The following is a 16,017-nucleotide window of genomic DNA, read 5'->3' on the forward strand; positions in this document are numbered from 1 at the left end:
ACTGTACTTTTTAAAATGCATCCTAATAAGGTTTAAATATACAGATAATAACTTATTTGACAAATACAGTATATAGTTACGTGTCCAAACTACCACTAGCCCAGGTATTGAATCCAAAGTATCCTTAACATTGTTGAAAACACAACTCTTAATAGCACTAAAAAAGAACCATGAATAATAAGAAACTATGTATGCCCATTGAGTTGCTATGCATTTTGTAGAAAAATGAAACATTCTTCACTAAAACATTAATATCTGAAAGTGACTTGCAATCAGTATTATTGGCTTTATTTATGGAGCTTCTTAATCTCTGTTTGTGTGCATACAAGGAAACGAAAAGCTTGATATCTCACCAAAGCTCTGTATTTCATGGTTCACAAATTACAGAAACTGCTATCCTGGGGGCTGGGTGATTTCAATTTTCTGTGCGTACATTGAGTGAATTTTTAGTACCGGGTAATATTCCAACCTTTGGCCATGTCATGCTCCCCACCATCACACACACACACTTTCTCCTTTTTATCCTACTTACACAGCAAGAAATAAAAGCTTTTCACCATCAACCCAAAACTCCAGGCTATCTATATATCATTTTAGGAAAGATTTAGATTGTTTTCTGTTGACCCATCTTGGAAGCCATGAATTGCAATCATCACACATTTTGTTGTATGATTTTTTTTCCCCAGTAGAATTTGATCAGCGCCTAAACACATCTCACTGTAACACCTGAGGATTTGACAGGAGGAGAATTGCCTCCGTTGCTTTTTACTGACCTGAAAGGTGCTAACGTAATGGAGTTCCAGAGAGACTGGATCAAGAGAGATAAAGAATGAAAAGGTACTTGGGGGGTCAGTTTTATGCTTACCTAAGCGACAAGATTCCTTACTTTTCTTTCTGAATTTTAGCCAAGTGCTAAAATTCCATGGCCATGCCTTTATCGTGAGATAACATTTCCATTCATCTGAACATGCATTAGATAGGAGAAAGTTGTTATTAAACATCGTCATGTTTTGAAACACTATGCTATTGAGGTGAACTGGCTTAGTTAAGCAAGTCAGAATTCGAGTTGACGTCTCTTTATTAATGAATTTGAGCTGCCAAGTATCAATCTATCAATGAAGGGAACCCATACCATTTTAAATTTAGTCTTCTTTAACTTGTCATCTTTAAAAAGCTCCATTGTTGTAGCCGCAGTTCCCTCGGTCTGTCTTGACTGTGTTTGAATATGAGAAATGCTGGAAATGAGGAAATAATTTGTTATTACTGGATTTACTATGGTTGAACATAATAATTTCTATACGAATGAACTATAGTAAACTAAAAAAAGAAACTAAACACTGTAAATATTGCTACTGTGGTGTAACATAATAAAATTGTTCACATTCAATATTACAACCATGGGCTTCTCATGACTACTGTCATAGTGTTTTTTTTTTTCCAACCAGGAACATGTCACTATTTATAGATATTGGCAAACAGGAAGATAGTATTTGCATACTCTCTTCCCCAATAGTACTGAATTCCTTATAGTCCTGTAATTTTGCACATCTAGTGGCTTTTATGCCACATTGCAGACAAGCCCCCTGGTGTTTTTTCTCTGCTCAAGTGGAATGTAGTTTATTTCATTTTACAATACAATCAAAACAGGAAACTATATTATAATTATCAAAAGAAATATATAATTTTATATTTTAAGTTGGTCTTCTACAATGATTCCTGACATTGAGATGGACAAAGGGGACCACAGGCCTGTTTCAGACTATGACATCTCCAGTCACTCACAATTTCTGAGTGATGTCTGCAAGGACATACAGTACATTTTATCAGAGACCAACTATAAATGAATATTTAAGGTTGTTGCAAACAGTTGGCCGGTCAGTTCCCAAAATACATGATATCCCATATAACCAATTAAATTCAAATGCATTGAATACATGCCAATTTTCCCTTTTAAGTTACATTTAAAAAAAAAACCTTGATCAGGCGTCATAAACATGGACAACTATAAATGTGCAAACTAGAATGGACATTTATAAAAGATGATATGCAAAGGATGAATGTCTTTGATAGCAACTGCTTTTGAGAGCTTATTTTTTTGTTACCAAGCACCTTGACAGTGACACAATCCTGGGATCTATGTTAACACAATTAGTGTAATGATTGACTTCAGACCACAAATGTAGAAAACTGCAAGAGAGGCAAGCACCCATTATCTGCCACCACCAAGCAGAATGAGCACAGCTGGCTGCTACTGTCTAGTCATCTCAATGGATGGCCCTTCATCAGGTTACATTCCTTCCCCACACAATGCTGCTCTTTTCAAAAAGCAGTGGCAGAAAGACCCGGCAGAATGGCGGTTCATAATTGGGAGAAAAAATATATCACCAGTGTTGGATTGCAAATAAATAAAGTCTTGTTTAGGAGACACAATTAGTCACTGATCCGATATAGGGTGTAATGTCTTATATGCAACAGTTACTCTGATATATCTTTTGCTGTCGTACTGTGTGAATGTCCTGTGGGGCCGTTTAATGTTGAGTCGTGGCTAAACATTAGATTGTTAAGATGCTGGACAGGTCTAGTACATTGTGCAGACCCATATTGAAATATTCCTCCACTAGTGTCCTCTTACTAGTAGTGCTAGTTTGTATTATTTTATGTGCAAGGACACAAAGAATACCTGATGAATACAGTATATGATTTATCTTTAGAAATCCAACCTTTCATTCTTCATTTATACATACAGTATACAGTACTTAATTCAGTGCAAACAAGATGGAGTTAATAGTCAAGCTCAGGCAATCACCTTTTTCTAGTGCAAAGACCACTTTCTGCCATTTGGCAAACTGGGCCTAAATATCTTTACTAGAATCTAATGCTGCAGTATTTTCAATTGTTGTTAAATAACCCACACATTATGCTTTTTGCCTCCCTAGTTATCTTCCATCCAGCCATCCCTTTTCTAAACACTTCTTCCAATTCAGGGTCGAGGGGGAGCCAGAGCTTATCCTGACAAACAGCAGGCACAAGTTAGGATACACCCTGGACAGGAGGCCAGTCCATGGCAGGGGACACACAGACACAAACACACTCACACTCAAGGCCCAGTTTCCCAGAAGCCAACTAACTTACCAGTGTTGTTTTTGCACTGTGGGAGGAAACCTATGGAAACAGAGGGAGAACATACAGTACAAACTCCACAGACATAGCACCCCAAGAATTGAACCCAGGATCACAGTGCGGGGAGAGAGCCATGCTTACCACTGGACCACCATATCGCCCAGTACTCTTACGATGATGTACTGTAGGAATACTGTACTTTCTGAGTTCCCTGCTGAACAGAATTTCATAACTCAAAACTCAAGTGATGGCGTAAAATTGGCTGAGCACAATTACATCAGGGATAAACATATTGTGACCTATCCCTTCTGATGCAGTCCACAGCACAGGCACAGATCTGGTGTACTGCTGAGTAGGGGATCAATGCATTGATCATCCCCCACTACAAACCCAGAGTTGTTCTGAGTGGTTTAACTCCACCTTTTAGTTTTATGTACTCTTTTAATTTACCCATGTGTACGGCAAGGCAGTTACTGGGGAAATCTGAGTGAGACAATGCGCTCAAGAGTGAAACAGTAACATCCCACTTGGGGTTTGAATGCACGATCTTCCAGGCCAGAGCCCTAACCTCTACTCCATGCTGTTCCCCATTGTGTCCTACACTATTGGAACCTGGTATGAATCGCTACGATGCCTCTAGATGAAGGCTGCTACAAAGTTCAATCTCCTTACAGCCACTAATGATGTACAGTCTAAATGCCTGCACACAGAGAGTTCCCATTTAGTTGAAATCAAGAACAGGGAGGGGGTCTGAATGCAAACTAGGACCATTTGAGTCATGTTGAGAAAATCTTTACTGTGCAGTGTGTGCGATTATTGTAAATAATGAATGAAATGGGGGCAATTATATTGCACCTTTAATGCTTCCACAGTAATGTTCAATTCCAATCTATTTGTGCAGTTGAACATTATGGCAAATTCCCTGTAATTTCTGCACTTAGATAGCCCTAAGGCAACAAAAAACAATTAGGTTGTAATACGAAGAAGATGCTAAAAGTATATTATAATCTAGTTACTAAGAAAACACAGTTGACAAAACATAATATAAAATAGATTTTCAGCCAGGTCATTAATCCAAATTTATGATGTACTACAACACCATACTGGAAAAAAAAAGCTAAAAATGAATAGTTTTGAAAAATTTGAAGTCACTGTTACTTTTGATACATCTAATAGAAAATCGTTCAGCTCCTTGAGAAAAAAATCTAACTTGAAGATGAAAAGACCAGGGGAATCAAAGACTGTTTACCACACTTTTTATGGAGTGCAGAAATTGAATCTATATGGACTAGCATATTTATTTTTATTTATATTTAAAAACCTCAATCTACTGTAATTGACAAATTTTATGTTTTCAAGAAAGTGAATAATATGAATGAAAAACATTGTCAGTACTTCAGGTTAGGTTCTTCAAACATATCAGTTATTGATGCTAAGATGTGTTTATCTTCTGCTAATCTACATAATTCAAAACCTGATTATTTGGACCTTTGCACAGTTACAGTATTTTCAGCCTTAGCTGAACTAAAGCTAAGGTTTTAGCTGAACTAAAACCTGGATGGGAGACCTCCTGGGAAAAACTAAGGTTGCTGCTGGAAGAGGTGTTAGTGGGGCCAGCAGGGGGCGCTCACCCTGTGGTCCTCGTGGGTCCTAATGCCCCAGTATAGTGATGGGGACACTATACTGTAAACAGGTGCCGTCCTTCGGATGAGACGTAAAACCGAGGTCCTGACTCTCTGTGGTAATTAAAAATCCCAGGGTGTTTCTCGAAAAGAGTAGGGGTGTAACCCCGGTGTCCTGGCCAAATTTCCCATTGGCCTTAACCAATCATGGCCTCCTAATAATCCCCATCTATGAATTGGCTTCATTACTCTCTGCTCTCCTCCCCACTAATAGCTGATGTGTGGTGAGCGTTCTGGCGCACTATGGCTGCCGTCGCATCATCCAGGTGGATGCTGCACATTGGTGGTGGTGGAGGGGAGACCCCATTACCTGTAAAGCGCTTTGAGTGGAGTGTCCAGAAAAAGCGCTATATAAGTGTAAGCAATTATTATTATTATTATTAAAGCATTCGGGTAAAGGATATCACACCCAGTAAAATCTGTACACAAAAGCAAGGTTCTGATTTCTTTTTGAAATCAGGTATGGCATGTAGAGTCACTAGTAAAAAGAATACCTCTCACTGGTTGTCGGAGACCAGAATGAACTATAATATCCAGATGTTAGGTGTCATGTTGCTAGGCAACTGTAACCAGGAAGTGAAATCCGAAACACACAATTTGCTGTCTTGCTACTCAGTGATACTGCAACTCTTGGAGATATGGATTCCTGGTCACCTGCAGTGACAGCGGTGAGAAACATGCCTCCTCTCTAATTGCTGCTAACCCTCCTATATGTCACTGTGAAGAAGGTGTCATGTTAATAAGATGTTAGCTTAATGGGTGGGCAAATTGGATTACATATTTGCCCTACTTGATTTGCCCCCATGCAGTATAGGATTCATTGTTGTGGGTCCAAATAAAAAAAAATATATTGTAGTGTATTTCTGTGGGTATACAGCACAATAAAATAAATGGTGATAATAAATTCAGACTCCTGAAAAAAGTGAATTAATACGAAGCTTCACTCACTACTGTGCTTGCTTGATTGGGAAGGGAGTAAAGGAATGCAAATGACAAATATATTAAAAAAAGTTTAGTTTTTAAAAACTTCAGAAGAAAAGACTTGAATGCAATTTCAATCAAGAAAACAAAATCTGTGAGGTTGGCATGCCTTCAGTGCAAGTTGGAGCAGCACAGCAATTGAGCGCCTGCAGGACTGTAATGGTATTGCTATATTGTTAAAATTGCATGCCTCATCAGATGAAACAGATTAGGAAACAAATATTTTAATGCAAGCCCCCCCCCAACATACACACATTCTGTAAAAACTCTCCATATCGCATATGGAATGAGGCCGAGAGAGAGGAAGCCGGAGTGACTGTGGCAGCAGGCTTCACCATGCAGCACAGATTGGGTCTCACAGAAGAACCACCCACAAGCAGGTCAGGATTTTTAACAAGGGAAAAGAAGAACAAGCTTCAGCCTTCATGCGTTCTCCAGCAAAATGGAAGATTGAACAAAGGAAATTTCACACTAACAAAAAACTCAGCATCTATCTGTTCAAGAATTAATCACCAATATCCTCAGTATTTAAGACACAGACTCCATGCTCCCCTGTCAACTCTGTCCTTGAAGTTGAATCTGATCGCAAGGTCTTTCCGGTGAGGAATGCAATTGTAGAATAAACAAGCAAACTGATAAAAAATGAAACCTTATGGCAGAAAAACAAACACAACTGTTGTATCAGTATCCAGTGAAAGCAATTAAGCAAATCAAATTAAAAACACAATGGATAAATTTCAGAGGAATTAAGCCTTCAAAAGAAAAAGAGATAAGCAATTGATAAGCAACTATGTGATAAACACTTTACATTGTACATGATTTTTATTACCCGACCTTTGTTTTCCCATGTAACATAATATGATACAAGCAACAAGTTTCCTGCATGTTTTCCAAACCTGGGGTGCTACCTTCATGGAGTTTTATGTTCTTCCGGTTGCTTTGGTGTCCTCCCATAGTTCAAAAGCATACAGGCAGGTTAATTGGCTTAAGGGAAAATTCGTGAGTGTGTGCGTGTCTGTGCCTGTGTGACCGCACTGTGATGGACTGGCGTCCCAGCCAGGCAGTATCCTGCCTTGTGTCCGCTGTTTATCAGGATAGGTTCTGGTTGCCCTGAGAGCTTGAACTGGAAGAATGGGTATAGAAAATGGATGGATGGGTTAAAATGTTTTTTCTTCAACATTGGTAAAGCGTTAGGGAAAATTATTTCAATTGTCTTCAAAATGTTGCATGTATAGTGGTTTATAAAACCTCACATTTTCAGTTCATTTAAAAAAGCCTTCTTTGCAGTGATATAATGTAATGACAGTGCACTGGTCCAGAAAATGAACTGTCATGAACACGTCAAGTTTCACAATCTTTTCTTAAAATTATTTTCTGACAGTTAATATATATATATATGTGTGTGTGTAACCTATCACTTTTTGAGCAAGTATGAGAAAGTATTCAAAAACCTATATGGTAACGCAAAACCACATAATTCCAAAATGCACCATTTGACGAGGATGTGAAAATTGAAAATAAAAGCGGCATCACAGAAATGTTTCTTCCAGGATTTGCAGAGAAGAAGGAATGAAAATCTCTTAACCCCAGGGCTTGAAGTTCTTGGGTGTAAAACTATTTTTAGCATTTTTTTTAGGTTGGTCAGGCAAAGAATATCTGTTTCATGTGAGAAAAAGATATTGATTTTCCCACCCATTGTGGGGGATATCTAATTCAATGTTATCACTAAAAAATACTATCCAGTGAAGACCTCATTTTTATTTTAAACACATCTTTTCTTTTAAAGGAGGTATATTGTTCCACCAGGTAAGGCTCTTGCTTCGAGGCTGACCCCTACTAGCAAGACTTTTCTAAGTTCAAGTTTATGGCACGTCATCAAGGTGACAACACAGCACACAAAAACCTTATACAGTACTTACAGTCTTGTCTTTATGTGTACCAACTTAGTAACATAAGTCAAGGATTCCAATGGAGATGATAGTGCATAACACATTTTGAAAAAAAATATTTTTGAGGTAGGTGATCAATTAATACAGAAAAATGTAATTACATATACAAGAACATTACATACATTCTATTTTATTTGACATATTCTTATTTCATTAATCTGAAAGATATCATAAATCTTACTTAAATATGCAAAGTTCAGTGTCAGATGAGATGTGATGGGAAAGTAATTTCATTCAACAGTTACATTGCGAGTTTCCTACTGCAGGACGACTTTTCAAATGTATATACAGTAGCTATCTCTCTTAATAGAAAACCCTTCCAAGCCAGGGCCAGAGATAAGGGCAGCAGTTGCAATGAACTATCGGTATGATTATTAATTACATTCCTGTGCCACTGGTCATAGCTATGCCACATTGAAGACCCTTAATAAGGACAAACAGCTGTCCTTGGCTGCTACATTTAACTTTTCTATGCACAAAAAGGAGTATTGAGAAGTCAATAGACAGTTTTACTGAAGCACTGTTACTGGGTGGGGAGCTAATTAATGTTCATGTGTAATCCATCTCTTGTCTCATGTTCACAATACATTGTAGAAAAGTACAATATGTAAAAAGCAAAACAGCTGTAGTAGAGCAATAAGCCCTTTCTTGCTATTTAAAATATAAATGGTACGGGATTGCAGTTGAATTATTGAACACAATGTTTCTGACTTTGAACAAAAAAAAAAGAACAATTCGCCATTCAATCACAGCAAGTTGGAACATCTAAAAAAATAAGTATGACATATCTTTGTAGTGTCTGATTGAAAATAATCCTGTAAACTTTTATTTGTGTTCAGAAATAGAAAACAACTGTTTTGTTACTGTATAAAAGTTGTTGTGACAAATACATTATTTTTCAAATTTTTATTCAGAATACAAAGCACAATAAGCACTGTAATGTAATTTGAATTTGTTTGTAGACTGCCTTTATTTACAACTGTGTCAGGTTTAAAAACTGTTTGCAATAGCTAAGAGTAAAACAAAGCACATGTACTCTGAAACTGGTTGGTCACAATTATCAAAAGGAGGAGATGGAATGCTATTTTTATAATTTTTCCTCTGATTCTCATAAAATTTTGATGATCAATGTCAGGGGATTTGCGTATTTGTATTTAAGATCAAACATTTTTTTTTTAATTGTCACAAATGCCACATTTACATTGTATTGAAACTCATAAAGCTTAAGGTTGTGAGAAAGACTGTCAGTTACACTGCTGTAATGGTGTCACCCAGGGAAGGACAGTGAAGCTTCTGTCAACAGCATCACTAAGTCCAAAAGACATAAAGGGCTGCCTAATCAGATCTGGTCTGCATGTGGGGATCTGTGCAATGAGGGTTAATTTTCAATTTATTTTTTAACCTCCTGCTAAATGTGACATTCCATCCACACAGAAACACAAGGCTCAGCCCTATAAGGGACATATCTCAAAGTTTCTGTTGAATTGAATTTTTCCTCATATTTTCTTACTTTACAAGGCTCCCTACAGTTTATACTGTACTGTACATTCATTCATAAATTCATTCATAAATGCGCTAAGCTTATTTCCACTGCACCTAATGGGTACAAAGTTTGTTTTTCAAATATACTGTACGAGCCTGTTGTCTTTCTTCTATAAAAAGGTTAAACAGGAAAACTGTTTTTTTTAAAATGTAATTACAAATGTAAAAATAGAATTACTTTGGCGTGAATTGCAATACAGATGAGAGTACAGGTTACCATTGTAAAGAAGAATCTTGTAAAAGCCTTTATTTCTTGTGCCTGCAGATGAGCCCAGTTCTGTGGTTGTCCCTCATCACTTGTCTCACAGCCTGATCAAGATCAAGAGCCACTGATGCAGCTGTGCTCAGCTCTGGGTCTTATGCCAATAATATGAAGCAGAATTGATTAGTCATTCTGTAATACAAAAATGTAAATTTGCATATTTTGTGTACAATTACGAAGAATTAAAGTTTTACACCGGACAAATTATGATCAGTGACATAAAATCTGTTGACTCATTTTCTTATAAACCAAGCCAGAGGTATAAATCCTATTTTTGCGGCAGTCATGCCTTGAGAGACAGAGCTGAGACATTCCGTAGAGCTGCCATCTGCCTCAGCCTCAGCTGGCTTTATGATAGGATGAAAAACCCTTTGTGGACCCATTTCAAAAACTGAAAAATACTCACTTGGTTATTATATAAAATATTTTATGTTGGTGACTTTATGAGGTGCTGATTCGAAAGGTGTTAATTCTGATTCAGTGTTGATTTTGCTGTTGAGGCTGATTCAGAAGGTGTTTATTATACCTTCTTGATCAATAGGTGTTTAAAGCTGTTTGTTCATGAAATTAAAAAGAATGTTGCATAGAAGAGCCCTGGGAGCTTCTACAAATTACAGAGATAATCATTCACAGCTAGTGAATGGGAAATTGTCGTGTTCTGGGTATATTTTGTACTGTATGTGCAGCCTAGAAACTGCCCCTTACTTGGAGTATGGCTTTGCCACAAGTGTTGTTAAAATTGCTGGGTAGAGGACAAAAAGACATTACAAATACCTTCACAGATCTGGGTTATTTGCTCAGATAAGATGCTCCCAGTTGAGCAGAGACACCAGATTGTTTGACATCTAATGAGGCTGAAATCTCTCAAATCTGTCCAGCCAAGCTCATGTGACTAATTCTGTTCTTATAAAATGCTATGAAAATAGGAAAGATTATATATAGTGCGGACAACTACTGTATAGCATGTAACTTATTTCCTTGATCTGCAAAGCCAGTGGTTTGGAAAGAAAGATATGAATGAAAGGCATCATCTTGCCTTTCCAGCTGCATTTTCATTACTATTACTCCTGTCATTGACAACCTCAAATTGTGCAAATAATGACTGTACTCCTCTGGGTCCTACCTCCTGTTTTACTTTGATGGCCTGCTTCAAGGACCCAAAAATGGTAACAGATTATCGTCGCAACAGGACGCCTTTAATCACCATACTGCTGTTGTTTGTATTTGTGTTCCTGAGCACCAGAAGTGTTTGCACACGCCTAAATATGCTCTCACTGATTTATCTTAAGGGATATGAGCTATTCTCTGGATGTTACTTCCCAGCCTGTTTTAAATACGAAAACAATATATTTGTTTACAAGCTAAAAAGCATACTAAAAAACATAAGGAACATCTTAGTACAATCATATATAGTACCTACTGTATATAAATGTAGGAAATATTAGAAGTAATTTAATAATAAAGGCAGCAGACAGAAACGCTGTTTTATTATTCACTCGTGGCTAATTTAATTTTCGGTCTGCAAGAAGATTTAAATTCATATACTCTGAATTACAGCAGAAATGGGATTGACACAACTTGATCTTTCAGGGCTGTCATTGTCTTTTCATTGGGATGAAAGTGGTGTTCCCAATGAAAAGAATAAAACAGAACTAAAAGCAACAGATACATATTTTTTTCAACAGCTTATATATTATCTATTGAACAAATTAAAATGACTGTGGTTGTCTCATGTTCAGACAGCACAGCATTGAAACTGCTGTGAACTGTAGACCTTGAAGCTTTCTCAGAGTAATTACCTGGAATTCAAATTAAGTTTATAACTATCTCTGCGCTCAAGGACGGTATATCAGTAAACAGTTTTTTTTTTCAGTTCATACCTAACATTGAAAGTGACAGCACTTTAAGTGAAGTAAATCAACTTTAATTGAAACAATAACAACAATACAATCATCTTAAATAAAATTAGCACTAACCAGCTTCTAATTGCTGAAAAATTGTTGTCATCTTGCACAAGAGTGATCAAACTAGGAGCAAATTTTAATTTTCTAGGAATGCCAGTTTAAACAATAGCAACAATTCAAGCATCCTGCATGTCATAGCACCAGTCATCTACTAATAACTTTAAAAAATGTTCTCAACACACACTTGGATACACATGAGTAGCTACAGTAGTTGTACTGTACAGTATGTTAATAATAAAGAGATAAAATAACAGCCTAACGATCATTGAAAATAAATAAATGAGTGGTTACACAAATAACAATCTAAAAAACGTGATCAAATATCACCAACCAAAACCCAGAGATGTCTGAAAAAAAGAGTAGAGTTCAATCAGACTGGAGTAATTAGGGCAAGCAGGCATATGCTAAAGGAGAAATTGCCATTGTGTCCTTGAAGCAATGTACAGGTAATTCACCCAGTGTGACTACTGTCAGCTTTAATGTAAGTACATGAGACAAGGACCTTGAATGCCAAAATTCTACAGAACTCCAAAAGTTCTCAAGTAGAATTGGAAATACAAGAAAAGAGAAAAATAATGAATTTGAGCACGGACAAGAGTATTTGATGTCCGCCACTGAAATACCTATGGGTTCTGAGCACGAGGAATGGATCATCACCGCACGATGGCCATACTGAATTGTCTCTCCAGAGCCAAGAAGGAAAGACATCCAGCCAGATGGCTAGATGACATCATTAAGCTTGCAGGAGCAAGGTGGACTAGGACAGAATTGTGAAAAAGTCTTCATATCTGGGATAACAATGATAATGACACATTTATTTAACTTATTCACTTGCTTAGCAGATGCTCTTCCCTCATTTCGGGCTATTCGTATTCTTTAGGAAGTTATGAATGTGAAAAAGAGAATGAAGAATAGCACAGTGGTGTTTCTGCCCTGCCGCGCTGGAGCCCTGGAGTCCGGACCTCTTCTCCCCATGTTCGTGTGGGATTTTGTCAGGTGCTCCGGTTTCCTCCCGCAATCCAAAGATATACTGGCAGACTGATTGGCGTCTAGGAAAATTGGCGCTAGGTGCGAGTGTGTGCGTGTCTGAGTCAGTGTGTGCCCTGCGATGGAGTGGCATCCAATATCGGGATTACCCACCCTTGTGCCTGTTGTTTCCTGGGATACGGTCTGGCTCCCCCACAGTCCTAAACTGGATGAAGGGGTTAGAAAATAGATGGACAGAAAACCAAAGAAAGGAGAGCATCCATATACATTAGGTGCTGTTCGTCTTACAGTATGTAAATGACGGTTAAAAATGCTGTAAGTACAATTCGTTTGTGCTTTTTTTGTAATCTGGGAGTTTCATTGAATGATTTTAACAAAACTGCAAAAACAATACATATATTAAGAAAATAATCAAGAAAATTGTCAGCCGGTATGAATTATTGTGAGGAAAGTCAGAACTGCCGATAGATCTTGGCTTAGCTACTGCAGATAGATGACCATCATAAATGAGACATAATTGTTAGGGGTCCACCCGGTCATAAAAAGTTTGTTCTAAAACAACTCACATGCGTTGTTGAGCTTATTTTTTTTAATAGACTGTTTTTCTGGCACTGTGACACAGGTTGTTTTATTGTCTGGTTTTATTACCTAACCCTCATAAGGCCTAAATCTGATGCAGTTTTTTTGCTTTTTTTTTTAAGTGAGAGTTTTATTTTATTTTCGTAGAGGTACCCTAACACCTTAGCTGAAAGGGTTCAAGGGGTGCTATATTTAGAACAGCTGGGAACTTAAATCCATTTATGAATCAGAGGTGATTAAAACACTTAAGTACACTCTATGTATAGTACCTCATATACTTTATAGAAAAGTGTAAATATCTTTAGACAAATTTGACAGCTATGCTATTGCTATATACAGTAAATGTCACATATACTGTAGTTGACATGTTGCCCAAAATATTAATTTGTGCATCTGCATTTTGTTGCTAAATTACACTTTAGTTTAGTTTTAGTTTTAGCGATGTGATCATGTGAAGAAATTGTGTTGTACATTTATACAGGTCACAGCTTATTGTGGTCTTCTATAAAAATGTGATTTTTTCTACATGAAAGACAAATACACAATGAGGCTGGAAATACTGTACCTGTATTTTTTTTTTAATTAACGGATTAGTATCAGAACTAAGAAACTAATGTCAGAGCACACAATATTCAAATTATGCAACTTTCTGGTGCAGTCTTTATTCAATTTACTTGCCGTTTCACATATTTTGAATTGGTGTTGCTTCTTAATTAATACTCAGGAGAAAGCTGTTAATGGTAATTGTGTTCACTTGGTTTCTCACTGTAGCCTAAAACAGGTGTTACAATTAATAATGCACATCGCTTTTTAAGCTAAGCCATTATTTCACATGCTTAACTTATACCAGGCCTTCCAATTATTTTTAAAGAAAAAGTTACTATCATTAACACAGTGATATCATATTAACCCTGTGAAATCTCCACGCAATTTACTGGCAATTCAAGGTACACTGCAAAAATACTTCAGCTAGATTTCCATAAACAGGCACGCAAATACAATATCAAATAAACAGCTTGGCACCTAATTAAAGAATATCTGAAGTCAAATTAAACATTTTGATGAAAAGCACATTACATTTTTATTGGAAAGGAATAACCACTATAGCAATCACCCTTTTAACTCATCAAGAATGTGCAAAACGGTTTATTTTCAACTATGCGGTCAATGTTTGCCAGAGTATACAATGACAAACAAAAGAGGTTTTTTTTCTCCTCGTAAAATCCAATTATTTCCCTATGCCTGTTTTAAAATGCCTTTGATTAATTGTAACAAGCTAACTGCAAGGGGACTTCAAAGGTAAATGTGTTAAAGCAAATATGGTTAATTAATTGCAGTGTTTTCTTCTTCCCTGCTGAAGCCATTCATTAAAATGGCGTGCCTCCATTCCAGCAATGGAAGTGCTGTTCAATGTATTTGTTATTCAACCCATATTTCACTGGGGTTATGTTGCAGAGCACATGCTGTGACATAACCAAACAAGAGCAAAGAGGCTTGACTAGGTGTCAAAGCACATGGTATGGAAATTCACGTCTTACGTTTTATTTAAATCCTGCAAAGATACAAAATGGACATTTATAGAATAAGAAAGTATTTTTTTCCTGTTAATGAAAAGAAAAAAAATCAAATTGACTTACAGAAAAGGTGCTAGTGTTTAAGAGCACAAATGTAAAAGAGATATCCAACAGTATCCATTCTAAACTGGGTCGGGACTTTGAATTAATTACCATGATTTAAAATGTTTCTCGCAACTGGATTCATTTAAAGGTACAAACAACATGGATCACTGCGATCAGCGGGGTAATTTATCGACTAGCATTTGCCATGAAATAATTTATGTGATGACTGCTCAGATTAGAAATGGTGATTGCCCTATATACAAGTTTATATTGTTGTGACCTACATGTTATTATGACAGATGTAATTGTTTGAATAACCTGTGTTCCCACATTTAGCTCTTATGTTCCTATTTCTATATAAATAAATTACAAAGCTTTACTTGTAAATCACTGGGACAACAAACTCTAAAGGTCATTCCACTTGTAATTACTCCTAATTAAAATGTGCCAAAGAAAAGGATTTGAAATTTATCACTACTCATTAAACCTGTAAAAGCCCTGTTAATTGGATATCAACCCCTGTAACTCACTTCCCTGTTAGCTGTCAAACTGAATTGCTGTAGTAAGCTATAAATGGTTTATTTTTTTTAATACAGGATTTCTCTGACTACAGTAACACCTTCAGGGTAATTAATATCTGCTGGTATGTTCAAATGATAGCCAAAGTTATACAAACTACAAAGTTTGGTGTTCAATAGTACAGTTTCATACAGAAAGGGATTGGAAACGCAGAAAAACAAAAAACTCGTAACAGAGCAAAAAAAAGAAGAACGTTCAAGCAAAACAATTACCAAAACCATATATAGCTGCAAAATCAATTTCATATTATTTCATATTATTAAACATTTTATACATTCATTTTTCTAGCTTAATATTATACCTATTTTAGTTACTTTTTACGCAGAATGTATTTAAGAATTTTTTAAAAAAGATTTAAAACATTTTCATAAAGAAATTTCAGAGGTTTGTTGTTATCCTAGTGAAGATACTATTCCTACATACCAAGTGAATTAACTATTTAAGACAGTGTGCCAACACCTATGTCTGCACATTCATTGATATCTATGTATGCATCAGTGTTCTGCCAGAAGGAGTAAATTTGAAATAATTTCTGGAACATGCCCTTGATAAGTACATCTCAATCTCCACTCAGCACCAATCAACTAAGGCTGAAAGCATTTACAGACATCCTATCAAATTATCATCATAGTCTACACCCTACAGCTAAGGAAAAGGAATAAATGCTCTTCTCTTGCACTTCTCTGGGATATGTCTTCTTGATGACATAGTGTCCTGATCTACCCGCAGCATTCTTTATGTATCTAAATAGGT

Source organism: Lepisosteus platostomus, chromosome 1 (genome assembly GCF_059453375.1).
Source record: "Lepisosteus platostomus isolate fLepPlt1 chromosome 1, fLepPlt1.hap1, whole genome shotgun sequence".
Taxonomy (NCBI): Eukaryota; Metazoa; Chordata; class Actinopteri; order Semionotiformes; family Lepisosteidae; genus Lepisosteus; species Lepisosteus platostomus.